This window comes from Protomyctophum parallelum, assembly GCF_964188405.1.
Source record: "Protomyctophum parallelum genome assembly, chromosome: 15".
In the NCBI taxonomy this organism is placed as follows: Eukaryota; Metazoa; Chordata; class Actinopteri; order Myctophiformes; family Myctophidae; genus Protomyctophum; species Protomyctophum parallelum.
The window spans coordinates 4,982,488-4,997,501 of NC_139710.1; positions in this window are offsets into that span (position 1 = coordinate 4,982,488).

Sequence of the window (15,014 nt, forward strand, 5' to 3'; positions counted from 1 at the left end):
ACAAAAGTTGAATGGGTATTTGTTGTGTTATTAATGATTATGATTATGTAATAATGTCGTGCAATTTCTCTTTGAGAATCATGCATGGCCTTTAAATTAATAAACCTAGTCAAGTGGAAGAAAGATTTAACCTTTTCTTCAAGCCGAAATCAAATGACGTGTATGATATTATGTGAAAATAACAAATATTTGAAGGCAATATTTATGAACCATGTTCAATTAATTTAGCACGCTATGAATTAATTATGATTCATTGTTCTCGCTCTGTTTATCAATGACAACAACATTCAGCTGGCACAACATTCATGAAGGAATGCAAACTCAATTACCGTACATTTTAAATCAATCATTTGTAGTCATGCATACTTCATTTTTCTCCCTTTTACTGTATCGTTGCTGTCGGGCAGAAACCTCTCATCTCCATATTAAATTAATGCTACTTACGTCAATTTACAACTACAATTTAGGCATTTAGCAGACACAGAGCAACACCAGAGCGATTTACAGTAAGCAAGAACAACAAATGGTCAACACTTCGTCATACTGTGTTCCACAAAAGTAGCCAGAATAGCCGATCTACAAGATCACCACACGTTGCATCATTGTGAGCTTGTAGACTGCAGCTATTCTTGCCACTTCTTAATTTGAATCCTAATTTTAACTTTATATAGACAAAATGTTTTTGGGGCATATACTTTCAAAACAATACTTTACAAAACAATACTTTACAAAACAATTTTTCATATTAATTTCAAGCCAAAGTGCCTGTAGGTGATTTGACTAAAATATTGTTGTGGGTTATAGCATTATGTGGTACTTACTTTCACATTTAGGTTAATCCATGTCAAACTGTGTTCATTAAAGGGCCATGGCTGACTTCTGGACAAAATACATGGATACAATGGAAACTATGTGCCTCTGAACATATCGTCCAGGGGCCAAGCCAGATTTTGGTACCACCTGGTGACTGTAAAATGTTTGTATTTTTGTATTCCTAGTTTCCTACATGTCTTTAGTTTATATTTTGGTATGATAAGTCTTCCAATTCAGTAGCTTAATGCCAGTTATTGCCAGTTATATGTGACCATACCATTAACAACTGCCAGAGATGGGCAAAATACATTGAAAATGTATTTTGATACAAAATACAAATACTGGGTCAAAAAAATGATCTAAATACAAAATACATCTTCCATCCCAGCGAAATACAAATTACAAAATACAAAAAAGTATTTCAAATACGTATTTCAAATATGTATTTCAAATATACTGCCCATCTCTGATGGGCAAAATACATTGAAAATTTATTTTGATACAAAATACAAATACTGGGTCAAAAAATGTATCTAAATAGAAAATACATCTCATTTCTTCCATCCCAGCGAAATACAAATTACAAAATACAAAAAAGTATTTCAAATACGTATTTCAAATACATGTATTTCAAATACTGCCCATCTCTGACAACTGCAGCATTTTCCAAATTTCATTATGCTATAAGTAGCATGTGAGTTGTGACATGTCAAACTAGAGGGTTTTCATGATTCTGAATCCATTCCAAGCATTAGTTTTGCATGAAAAACACTCATTGGGCTAAAAACGGCCATAGCTGTCCATGGACACATTTGGGCAAGTGGCTGTGGCGGAAAGTGTTTTACCAAAATATAAATGTAGGAATACAAAAATATTAAAAAAAAAATACGGTCACCTTATTAGGTGGTACAAATTCATGAAAATATCAATGTTAGCCCCTGCACTAATGATAGATACATATGGTAATAGTTACCACTTCATACTGTATAACACACACGCACACGCGCACACGCACGCACGCACGTGCACACACATGCTGACCTTCCTCCTCCTCATAGCGAAGATGAGAAATGCCATGTCCTCGGTCTCCATGGTCCATCCTGCATTTAAAAGGGAGATGAAGATCAAACAGTGTAATAATAACCCGGGCCAAACCTATATTAAGACCTGTGAGGCCGATTCTCATGTGCCTTCTAAATCAGTAGTTCTCTAATCTTTTTCGTGCCAATATATTTGGCCGCGGACCCCCATCTGAAAAAGGTTTTTTGCTTCGGACCCCCAGAAGACAAAATATGTGTCTAAAAAAAAAATCTAAATTATAAATAACGCTAAAATCTAAAATGACACGGATGCTTTCCCGGTTTTAATGTGTTAAAGAACAATTCTGATTACAAATATACGTGTATGGGCATCTACAAGAGAAACACTTACTTTACACACTGTAATGTACACAGTAAAACCCCAGGTGAAAATACCTGACCTACTGTACAAGCGCAGTACAGTAGGTCAGGTTGCGTCTGCACACGTTGTTGAGCTTGTAGATTGTCATACGACACGTGTCGTATATGTCAAAGTATATAAACCGGGCATCAGTCAGTCAGTATCGTTGTTCCATTTTGTGCTTTGAGAGGGCATAGTGAGGCCTTGAGCCAGTTCTATCATGGTCACCCCACGGCTCCTGTTCACTGACCTCCTTGTTAGGTTACAGTGTCCCACTGGTACCAGATCAATGGGGAAATAATTAAAAGGACGCCCCGCGTCGATTGAAATGCGCATAATTAAAGCACACGGGCTGGTCATTTACAGGCTATAGCACGTGTACCAATTTACCAATGTCCTGTTCCTGTGGTATAGCTAACGCCGGGCTATGTGGAGAACAGTGGCGTTAAATGTAATCAGATTACAATGACTCGAAGCAATACTGTGCATTTTAAATGTATTTCAAGTGTCGGTTGTGTATCGTGTTGAGTTATGTGTATAAAATGGGGCAGTACGAAGCATTCATTACATGACATGGGCTGTCATTGAGAAATGGCATTTCTTTTTTTTATGGTGGAAAATAAGGCAGTTCTCACATTTGACTTTTTAAATGTGAGAACATGCCCTCGAGGATTTAAAAGAAATGTGTGATGGAAAATTGGACCGTGTGATTGTCAAAAAGTAATTTCAAATAGATATTTTGAAATAAATTCGCCACGGCATTTAGAGGGAGATCTAATTAGAAACTAACTGAGTGCAATCGATTAATCTGTAATGAGATCAAGGAAACCAAAACAGAGGAAAACAAAAGGAAAAAGGTCATCTGCTTACATCAGATGCAAAGTGTCCAATAGCCTGACAAGTCTAGAACAAACATAATACATGCCCAGTAACTTAAGCCTGATTTATCCTTCATCGTCCTTCATCGTGTGTTACAGCATGCACCAAATTGAGAATTAGTGGTTGTACTGCAACATCAACAATTTAGAGTATACATTGTTATCCTGTACTAGCCTGGCGTTGTCTGGCTGCGCCAGGCTAATCCTGTATGGCTAGGCCTACTTGACATTAATGAAGACAGATTATATTTCAACCAACTGTGTTTTAGTGCTGCTGCTATAATAGTAGTATATAAGCATACTTTTTTGTTGTTATTACCATTATTATTTCATTTCCAAAGTTATTTTACAAACTTTAACTTTTCAGAGCTAAATGTTTAGTGCAAAACAGTATCAGATCTATTCAACGGCTAATACTACCTGGATTTCTTTTGAAATACTGAGAACATTTCTAAGTAGGCTATACTCAATGACGCCTGGATAAAAAGGTGGAAAAAAAGGAGAATATATTTAGGAAAAAAAGCAATAAAACACTAAAAATAAAAAGTTGAAATGAAAGTCAACTCAAAAAGGCGATTCTGAACAGGTGGGTTTTTAGGGTGGTTTTGAAGGTAGGAAGGGAGGGAGCGTCTCTGATATGTTTTGGGGAGTGCATTCCAGAGGGAGGGGGCAGCCACAGAGAAGGCCCTGTCCCCCCAGAGAAGGCCCTGTCCCCCCAGGTTTGGAGCCTGGTCTTGGGGACCTGCAAGACCTAAAATTTGGTCCAATACACTTTATGTATAGCACATTTCACAACTCAAGGTTTACAAAGTGCTCTACAGAAAGGTAAAAAGCTAAATACACTGTAAAACCTAAAACGTATAGAAACAAAACATGACAACACAGTAACAAGAACACATAACAATAAAGTCAACAAAAACCATAGAAACTCTCACACATAATTAAAAGCCATGGTGTAAAGGTGGGTCTCTAAAGATGGGAGGGGAGCTCGACATGGGAGGGGAGCTCATTCCACAATTTGGGGGCTATGACAGAAAAGGCTCACCTCTTACGTCACCTCTGGTTTAAACGTGCCTTCTCTGTGACCTCAAGATTCAACTTAGGGAGGCCTTGAGGGAGTATACACTTTTATGAGATCAGAGGTGACAGGTGATTGAGTCAGTGAAAGTTGAATCATTTATTGTAATATATTTTAATATGCACGCGCGCGCGCACGCACACACACACACACACTCAGGGATCACTCTCACCGGCATTGAAATGAAACTATATTTTATTGCCGTCGGGTGGAAACCTTGTATGTATGTCCACAACCGGTTTTCATATCATTTTAAAAACATTTGAATATAGTGAAAATGGCAGATCTACAAGCGCCAATGCGCCACATCGCTTGCACATATCTGCTACTTCTAATCTTCTAAACCACTACTTTTGTGCAACACTCTTGCATGAATGTGATGTAGAGCATTATAATTTAAAAATATGAAATCTGGAGCTACAAGGTTTCTGCCTGACAGCAATGATTTAATTGGTGCATTACGTATAGACAATAGACACATTTTAATTGCGTCAAAAAAAGGACAGCGCTTTATGACAGCTGCCAGCATTTTGCTTCCTGTCTGTGTCATTCATGCTGTCACATCAGTGCCCTTCACACCCACTGGGCAGCATGCGTGCAGCAGTCTTTCCCCTCGGTCACAGCTCGGATCAATAGGCTTGACACACTTGGCCATACTGACTGACGCATGCATATATATAGCGTCTCTGTCGGGTGGAAAGCTCATATGTCCAAAACTGTTGCTTTTCAGGATTTAAAAAATAAATAAATAGCAAACGTAGCAGATTTACAAACTCGAAACGCGGACGTGAGTCTGCTACTTTTGCTATTTTGTGCTGACGCTGTAGTATAATAAAAGTAGGGAATTCATTTACGAAAAAACACACATTTCAAATATGGACATAAGAGGTTTCTACCCGCCAGCAACGATATGCACACACACTCACGGACACACACACACACACACACACACACACACCACACACCACACACCACACACCACACACACACACACACACACACACACACGTACGCGCTCATGTTCAATGCATGCAGGAAAACACCTGCATTAGGCACACAGTTAATGCCAGTGCATGCACACATTATCATAAGCCTGCGGTGCACATTCTCTTATCATAATATCATTCATGAATTTACACACACACACACACACACACACACACACACACACACACACACACACACACACACACACACACACACACACACACACACACACACACACACACAGTGTGTACACTAAAGTTTCATATCTGCACTTATTGTGTCATACATAATGCATTCTCACAAAATGACACAACAATAATGTCTCCCTCTTCAGGCAGCTTTCTTGCATTCCGAAACAGCATTTTCCCAAACTAAACGAGGACTCAAACCATGTGTGTGTGTGTGTGTGCGTGCGTGTGTGTGTGTGTGTGTGTGTGTGTGTGTGTGTGTGCGTGCGCGCGTACATGGTAGTACAGCTATTTTGTTAACTTTAAATACATTTGAGAATTCACTTTCTCTGAGAAGTGCCACACAATCACTGAAAATTCAGTGAGTTCATCATGAAGGAAACTTCACGCAACATCTGTGTTGAACAAGCGGCATCAGGTCAAATCAGAATTCTAAAGATTTTAAATAATAGTTACTTAGGGTTAGGATTAGTTAACTTTACTCATGCATTTTCATTCTAATAGTTATTAAGATGGAATCCAAATAATTCATCATTTGTGTTTTTTGTGAAATTATTCTGTTCTTACATGACGATTAAATTCCTCATGCCACACAATATATTGAACTGTTATTCCTTCCTACCACAGATAAGAAAACATTATAGTTAATACGTTTAGCTTTAGCTGACAAAGAAATTGAAGAAACTTTCATGCATGCTGAAACACTTTGACTTGGATTTGCTTCAAAGCTATAAGAACTAAACCTTTTAAACTGAGGCCCATGAGTTCCATGACACATCAATTTCTAAAGCTTAACCCATTCTGGTGTCAGCATCATGTTATGCTTTAGCTATTGAAAAATAGCAGATCTACAAGCTCATATCGCGCCACCGAGTGGCGCGATACGAGCTTGTAGGTCTGCTATTTTTGAAAAATCGAAGACACTTTTAGAATCTGATCTCAGGTCAGAATGGGTTAATAATGAAACTGTCAGGATGTAATAGACATTTTTAGAATCTGATCTCAGGTCAGAATGGGTTAAAACATTTAGACCTGAGGACGGGTCTGTGTCTCCCTATAGCGTTTAACCACTTGACCATTGTTTTAAACTTTAGCTGTGTGTAGATCTTTGAATATATATTCTTTTACAGCAAATGTTTTTAATTCAAATATTTGTTTCTCGGAGGTCCCTGGAACTAAATATTTTCAGGTGGCGGTCCACAGGCCAAATACAGATAATGGGGGTCCTTGAAATGAAAAAGTTTGAGCATCACTGATACGTTTTTCAGAAAACTGTCAGGATTTTGAGGACATTCTGTAGAATCTGGGCTCAGGCCTCAATGGGTTTAAATTACTTACCTGAGACCACCGTGACAAGTTTTTAGAAGCATGAGTTCCCAACAAGCACAGCAAAGCAAAACAGCAGAAACAAAGAATGGAACGATATGCAAGCAAACAGCATCATTGAAAACAAAAAGGAACAGCAAGAGGAACGTACCTGAATGAGATTCCTGTTGAAATAAGTAAAAGGAGAAAGGCCCTGCATGTGCTACTCGATGGGCAGCATCAATGAAAACATACCAGTGTAGTTCTAATGAAGTTAAATGAACTATCGACTGAACCCACTTCAGCATATAGTAATATATCTCTCTCTCTCTCTCTCTCTCTCTCTCTCTCTCTCTCCCTACTGTCTCTGTGTGTCTCTCACTCTCTCTAACTGGTTCAATAATGGGCGAACTAGGACTCACCAGTGAGCTCCGGGCAGGAAGTGGTTTGAGAATAGGTTGAGTACAGCCAATAGAGAAGCTCTCAATATGCCCACAGGTCGATAGTTATGGAAAAAGTAATAAAGCATAGGAAGTGTAAACATACAGTAGCCTATGCCATGGGACGATTGCCCTAGAATGTGGACGAAAAATAGATTTCTAAGTGAAACGATGAAGGGTTATGGATTTATTTTCAGATCTCTGAATCAACTTTAGCCACAAATTCTATTTATATTGTTTATATTAAATAACATGCCATACAACACCAGGTTATCATTTATATTAAATAGCTTGCCATACAACACCAGGTTATCTATCTGAATGTGATAGGATGATTACTTTCAGTTGGATATGGTCCTGTAATCGAGAAAAACCTAATGGAAAATATTATGAATATAGAGCCATTTTGTTGTGAATTAACCCAGCATGCATGATGTGGAACTGCGACATTCACAAGATTTGAAATTGGTGCCAAGGTGTTGTGTTGTCTATTCCTCCTTTCAAAGAGCCTGTCTTAAAGGGAAAACAAGGTGTTGTGTTGTCTATTCCTCCTTTCAAAGAGCCTGTCTTAAAGGGAAAACAAGGTGTTGTGTTGTCTATTCCTCCTTTCAAAGAGCCTGTCTTAAAGGGAAAACAAGGTGTTGTGTTGTCTATTCCTCCTTTCAAAGAGCCTGTCTTAAAGGGAAAACAAGGTGTTGTGTTGTCTATTCCTCCTTTCAAAGAGCCTGTCTTAAAGGGAAAACAAAAAAATTACTCTCGCCCACTTATGCTTAGTTGCATATAATAGTAGATATAGGTGATTCATTCCTTGGTTGATAAAGGAAAAATCACACCAGTGTGAACCAAGTGGTGCAACTCCCGTGCGTCCAGCAGGTGGCAGCCATGTCACATACTTCTCTCGTTCCATGCTCACACAGACAGACACACACACAAACAAACAAACACGTGCAAGGCATTGTAAGCTGAACGTAGAAGTGGTTTGCACCACTTAAAAATGTTAAACACAAACTGGATAACAGACTTGGAAGAACCGAATAACAAATAATAACAAAAAAATCACACCCGTGTAAAGTGAGTGGTGCAACTCCGTGTGTGGGTCCCCAGGGGTCCCCGGAACTTCCAGACCCGCAGGAACGAGCCCAGGGCGCTGGCCCGGTTCCGGCGGGCCGCCCGCGTCCGAAACAGTTGAGAAACAGAGTTACCGTGTGGGGGTCCCCAGGGGTTCACTGTAATGTACTGTACTGTACTGTACTGTACTGTACTGTACTGTACTGTACTGTACTGTACTGTACTGTACTGTACTGTACTGTACTGTACTGTACTGTACTGTACTGTACTGTCCCACCCGAAATCATCATATATACAGTAAGTGTGTGTGTGTGTGTGTGTGTGTGTGTGTGTGTGTGTGTGTGTGTGTGTGTGTGTGTGTGTGTGTGTGTGTGTGTGTGTGTGTGTGTGTGTGTGTGCGTGTGCGTGTGTGTTAGGCTGCACAACAGGGAGACGTGGTGGTGAAAACCAACCAAGCTAGTTTCGTGGACGGACGGAAAACGGACGGATGGACGGACGGAGACAGACAGACAGACCGACCCACCCACCCACCCAGGGACCCAGGGACAAACATAGCTCCGTAATGGAGTGGTTGCACCACTCAAAAATGTGGTGTTTCAGTAATAATAAACTATGCAGGGTTTTACCTAATTATAGCGACAAGAAAAGTACATAAAAATTTTTGAGAGGCTGACAAGGCCCTTCAAGATGCCATGGTTCATAAAGTACATCAAATGTTAGGAGAGGCTGACAAGGCCCTTCACGATGCCATGGTTCATGGATTTCACTGTTTAAGGATTGTCCATTGTATTTTGCTACAGGGCCATGATTAAAGCCATATCCACTTTTACCATAACTAAAAGTGACCAATGCTTTGGCACGCATATGATGTAATCTGTCCAGTCTCTTATCGTGCCTCTCGGATATTAAAGACTGGATGTCAAATAACTTTATACAACTGAAAGAAGCCAAATCATAAATCATACTCTTTGGTCATACTCCCCAGTATGTCTCTGACATGCTAGGCTACTTATAAACCTACACGTATACACTCAGGTCCTCAGACAAATAAGCCCTCCTCGAGACCCCCACAGCCCAGCTCATTACAAATGACGGGCACCGCCGTAAGAGGCCCCACGGACACCTCTCTAGTATAGATGTTATGTTGTGAGCATGGCAGAGACTGTTGTTACATGGCCTGGCCAAGAGGTGGCACAAGCATACCAGCAGTCAGTAGGAAGCGACCACCTCTTGGGGAGGAAGTTATATCTAAGCTTGGCGCGGTGTGTATGAGACATGTCTGTATTGCCCAGTGTTAAATAAACAACCCGCATATTGACACAGTAACCTTGTGTGGAGTCTTGTCTCCAACGTGTCACCTGAACTCTTTCTCATGAGGTCCTTCAAGATCTGCACCGCTCTCTCCGCTAGTCCATTCGATGACGGGTGGTAGGGAGCTGCTGTAACATGTGTGATTCCGTTCTTTGCCATAAACTGCTTACTTGCCTCACTGACAAAATATTGAGCATTATCCGAACAAATCATTTCCGGAAGGCCGTGAGTACTAAAACTGCTCCTCAGGCAATTTATGGTAGCTGCCGATGTGGCTGAACTCACCGGGTACACCTCCATCCACTTCGAGTGTGCATCTATTATTACAAGAAACATTTTTCCCATGAACGGTCCTGCATAATCCATGTGCAGCCTCCTCCAGGGTTTGTCCGGCCACTCCCAGGGGTGGAGAGGTGCACTCGCCGGAGCCTTTCTGTGTTCCTGACACGTGGTGCATGACTTGACCTTTCGCTCTATGTCCATGTCCATATTTGGCCACCACAGATAGCTTCTGGCCAAACTTTTCATCCGACTCATGCCTGGATGTGATTGATGCAGTTGCTCTAACATTGCTGTCCTGCCTTTCTGCGGAATGACAACCCGGGCCCCCCACAGTACACACCCATCCTGAACACTAAGCTCTTGTTGTCTCTGTCTATAGGGACTAAACTCAGCCCCCATGTCACCAGGCCAACCCTTCAGCAAGTACTCACGTACCCTTGCCAAAATGGGGTCTCTGCTCGTCCAGCCCTTGACCTGTGCACCAGTCATTAGGGGAAATTGTTCTTGTGTCAGCATCAACACTTGGTCCTCCGCGAGAGCTGCCTCTGGACATTCAGGTAACGGTAGGCGGCTGAGAGCATCAGCATTCCCATTATCCTTTCCCGCTCTGTATCTGATCTCGTATTCATACGCTCTCAGCGTCACTGCCCATCTCATAACCCTCGGCGAAGCCATCTGGGGCACCGCCTTCATCTCATTGAATAGACTTATCAATGGTTTGTGATCAGTGCAAATTTGAAATTTCCTTCCATACAGGTATTTATGAAAGCGTTTTACTCCAAATATCACAGCCAGCCCCTCTTTGTCCAACTGTGAATAATTCTTCTCTGCTGGATTCAGGGTGCGCGACACAAACCCAATGGGCTTTTCAGATCCATCCATAATGCGGTGAGCCAGTACCGCCCCTACACCATACGGCGAGGCATCACAGGCTAGTATTAACTCCTTGGTCTCATCATAGTGCACCAATACCCTGCTGGACTGTAACAGTTCTTTTGACTGCTCGAACACGGCTTCTTGTTCTGGTCCCCATGACCACGGTACCTCCTTTCTGAGCAGCTTGTGTAAAGGTGCTAACAACGTAGACAGATTGGGCAGGAACTTATTGTAGAAATTTAAGAGCCCTAGATATCCTTTCAGCTCCGTCACTGATGATGGTGTGGGTGCTTGCTGCACCGCTTTCACCTTCGCTGGCACTGGGTGAATGCCTGTGGTGTCCACTCGATGTCCTAGAAACGTTACTTCTCTCTCCAAGAACTGGCATTTGCTTCTCTTTAATCGTAGCCCCGCTTCCTTCAGACGCTGTAGCACCGAGTCTAGTATCCTCAGGTGCTCTCGGTCATTCTTTCCGGTTAGAATTATGTCATCCAAGTAAATTGAGACTTGAGGAATGCCCCTCAACACGCTCTCCATGGTCCTCTGAAAAATAGCTGGACTAGAACTCACCCCAAATGGTAATCTGGTGTACACAAAGAGCCCTTTGTGTGTATTTATTGTGACATATTTCCGAGATTCCTCATCTAACACTATCTGTTGATATGCATGACTCATATCCAACTTAGTGTATTTCTCTCCTTCTCCTAGGGTTGCAAACATGTCTTCCATCTTTGGAATGGGGTACTGTTGAAGTGATGAAACCTTATTTACAGTCAACTTATAGTCCCCACACAATCGAATTGTGGCATCTGGCTTCAACACCGGCACCACGGGTGCCGCCCACTCTGAGAAGGTCACTGGTTCTATTATTTTATCCTTCTGCAACCTATCTATTTCTGCCTCCACTTTTTGTCTCATTGCAAAAGGCACTGATCTGGGTTTGTAGAATCGGGGCTGGGCCTCACTGTCTACGTGTATCTTTGCCTTAAATCCCTGCAGCTTCCCCAGCTCCTCTTTGAATACTGTCTCATGTCTCATCAGTACGTCTTGTATTCTCACATTCTGTTCTGTTACTGCATTGACCCTTTGCCAATCCACCCCCAGTGCTTTTATCCACCCTCGCCCAACCAGGCTAGGCCCTGCTCCGTCGACTACTACCACTGGTAATGACTTTGTCCTGTCCTTGTACTCGACTTTCACATAAGCTGCTCCTACCACTGGTACTGGATGTCCACTGTACGTTTTCAAGTTGATTCTACACTGCTTCAACTTGGGTGGCCTGGCCTGCTTTCCCAAATTCTGAAATTCACCTGTTGACATTATTGTATAGCCACAGCCTGTGTCTACTTCATAAGTCACTGTTGCTCCATTCACCCTCAATTCCTGTCTCAGGGGTTCTTCTCGTGGAATGATTATCTCCTGCTCAATATTGTACACAGTTACTACATCCTCTGTACTATGTATGCTGTATACAGTGAAAACATCATCTTCCTCATTACTATCCTCCCTTTCCTCCTGAATGAAATGTGCCCTTTTTTCATATTTCCCTCTCTCTTCCTTTTTTTTCCACATGTTATGACTTTGAGCACTCACATTTTCACCTGCCTTTGACCTACAGGCTCTCCGAATGTGTCCAATTTTTCCACAATTATGACACTTTTCCTCCGCAAATCTACAGTCATTCGCCAAGTGGGAAGTTCCCCCACACCTGAAACACTTTCCATATTTGGCAGGCGGCTTCGGCCGGACATCCGCCACCTTGTTCACTGTTCCCTATGTTCAGTTATCGCATTACCCCCCAGTCTACGACGGGGTTGTCTCCGGCAGAGATGATGATGGGCAGAAAACTGAGATGCACGCTGGATTTAATACACCCAGACCTAAAGCAGAAAGTGGAATCAAAGCAGCTTAGTCAGAAGGCATATCATGACAGGCATGCATCAGCTCGTGACTTCAAGATTGGAGACACAGTCTATACTAGGAACTTTGGGTATGGACCTAAATGGATTCCAGGATTGGTACAGGAGATCACAGGACCAGTGTCGTACAAAGTGTTGTTGGGCAACAGCGGAGTGGTCCGGAGGCACGTGGATCAACTGTTCAGCAGACAGGAGATCGATCACCCAGCAGCAGCAGCAACGGCAGCCGGGGCAGAGGAAGACGGCTACACGGTGGAGACAGGGGGCGGGAACGAGGATTCCCCCCAGGATATCGGCGGCGCGGCAAGGAACGGGGAAGGGTCGGCAGCGACACCGGCCGGTGAGACTGCAGGCGAGAATGGAGCGCCTGGAGGAGAGCTGAGGCGCTCTCACAGAGAGAGGAGGCCACCCGATCATTTGAAGGACTTTGCCAGGTAAAGGAGATATTGCTTATGGGCAAGAATGCGCCCATGTCTCCTTTAGGTAGTGTGGTAGTCTACCCACACTATCGAACCTGGAGGAACAGAACTTATTATTATTATTATTGGTTTTTGTGTCTTACTCTATCTAGGCTGAGTACTGGCTTAGACTTTATATTTGTTTGTTTTTGGTTGACTTTAGTAGTGACAATTTAAGGAGAAAGGGATGTTATGTTGTGAGCATGGCAGAGACTGTTGTTACATGGCCTGGCCAAGAGGTGGCACAAGCATACCAGCAGTCAGTAGGAAGCGACCACCTCTTGGGGAGGAAGTTATATCTAAGCTTGGCGCGGTGTGTATGAGACATGTCTGTATTGCCCAGTGTTAAATAAACAACCCGCATATTGACACAGTAACCTTGTGTGGAGTATTCAGTATTCAAGATACTACAATAGATTAATGTGTCACTCCTCACCCATCCACATGGTGTCCTTAATGGCCACTCAATGACCACTGTCATCCACTCCCATCATTCGCTGTGTGTATAATGCATTTCATTAGAGAAGTCAGAACACAGGCACAGGCTGCAATAGACATGTAGGGAAATTATGACGACTTATAGCTTATAATAGGACAGATGCATGTGGTTCTCAAAGTTTTCTGGAAGAGGGCCCACTTGAAAACCTTGAAAGAGTTCTCAGCCCACTCGTCCCATCGCCCTCTCCAGAGCAACATTAGTAACTTCATCCTGGGGGATCCCGAGGCATTTTCCAGTCCCAGACGGCACGACACATGAGTGACTTTATCACCATACAGATTTCACTGTGTAGGCTAGTTTATGAATGGAACACATTGATAAAGGTCCCCCCTGCTGCGTTTCCAATTGCTACGGATGACAGTGTGAAGGCAAACCGCAGCAAATTAATTAAATATGCAAGAATCCCAATTTCTCCGCCCATTCGCATCGAGTCTACTGAAGTATTAGGTGAGAATGTGTCCTTAGTGTTGTAGAAAAGTTAGGTAAACTTCTGTGAACAGCTTCACAGTAGGACAACACAATTTTGCAACAGACGACTTGAAGGGCCCAGAATTATCGCCAGTGACTTACTCCTTACAACTTATTTGTTTATACTTTCGCGATTATGAAACACTTTGTGTCGATTGGCTATTTGAACTATTTTAAAATATAGTAAAAACTAAAAAGGCAAAAACGTTTAGGGATAAAGGACCGATCTTGTGCACCACCTTACCCCTTATCCCTTTGTTTCATAAATGTTTGAGTGGTGCAACCACTCCTATAGACAGCTATGTGTGTCTCTGGGTCCCTGGGTCTGTCCCTGGCTGGCTGGGTCTGCACGAAGCACGAGCCCTTGACTGGCTGGGTCTCTCCGAGCACGGAAATGGCTTTTGGTTGGTTTTCACAACCAAGTTGTCACTGTTGCACAGTATAACACACACACACACACACACACACACACACACACACACACACACACTCGAGTAAAAGTAAAATAATTTGCCTTGGAAATGTACTCAAGTAAGAAAAAGTAAAGTACAAATCCTCAGAATCTGTACTTAAGTACAGTATTACTCAGTTACTGTCCACCTCTGGGTAAACCACACAGGCTTCCTCATATTGCCCCAATTAAATGTCCATCTCACTGTCCAACCTCAATCTATGCACTACAGCATCGGCTATTGGTTGTGTGCCTCCAAATCCCTGAGGCTATTCATCAAGAGATGAGTGGCTGCCTGGAATGCCTTGGGAGATGATTTGGTGTAGTGGACGTGCTGGGAGTGGGAGGGGGTGGGGTACACTGGGCTGCAGAGTGGTAGCTACAGGCTGCTCCTTTGATCATAATCAAACCATTCATGTCATTCATTTTTAATATAATCCATCCAATCAAGCCGTGTGAGGCTTGATTGGATGGATCTGCATACATCATGTGCACTCAATCCTTTGGGTGTCATATTGGCAGCGGGATTCCATCTACTCAGAATTATTCCACT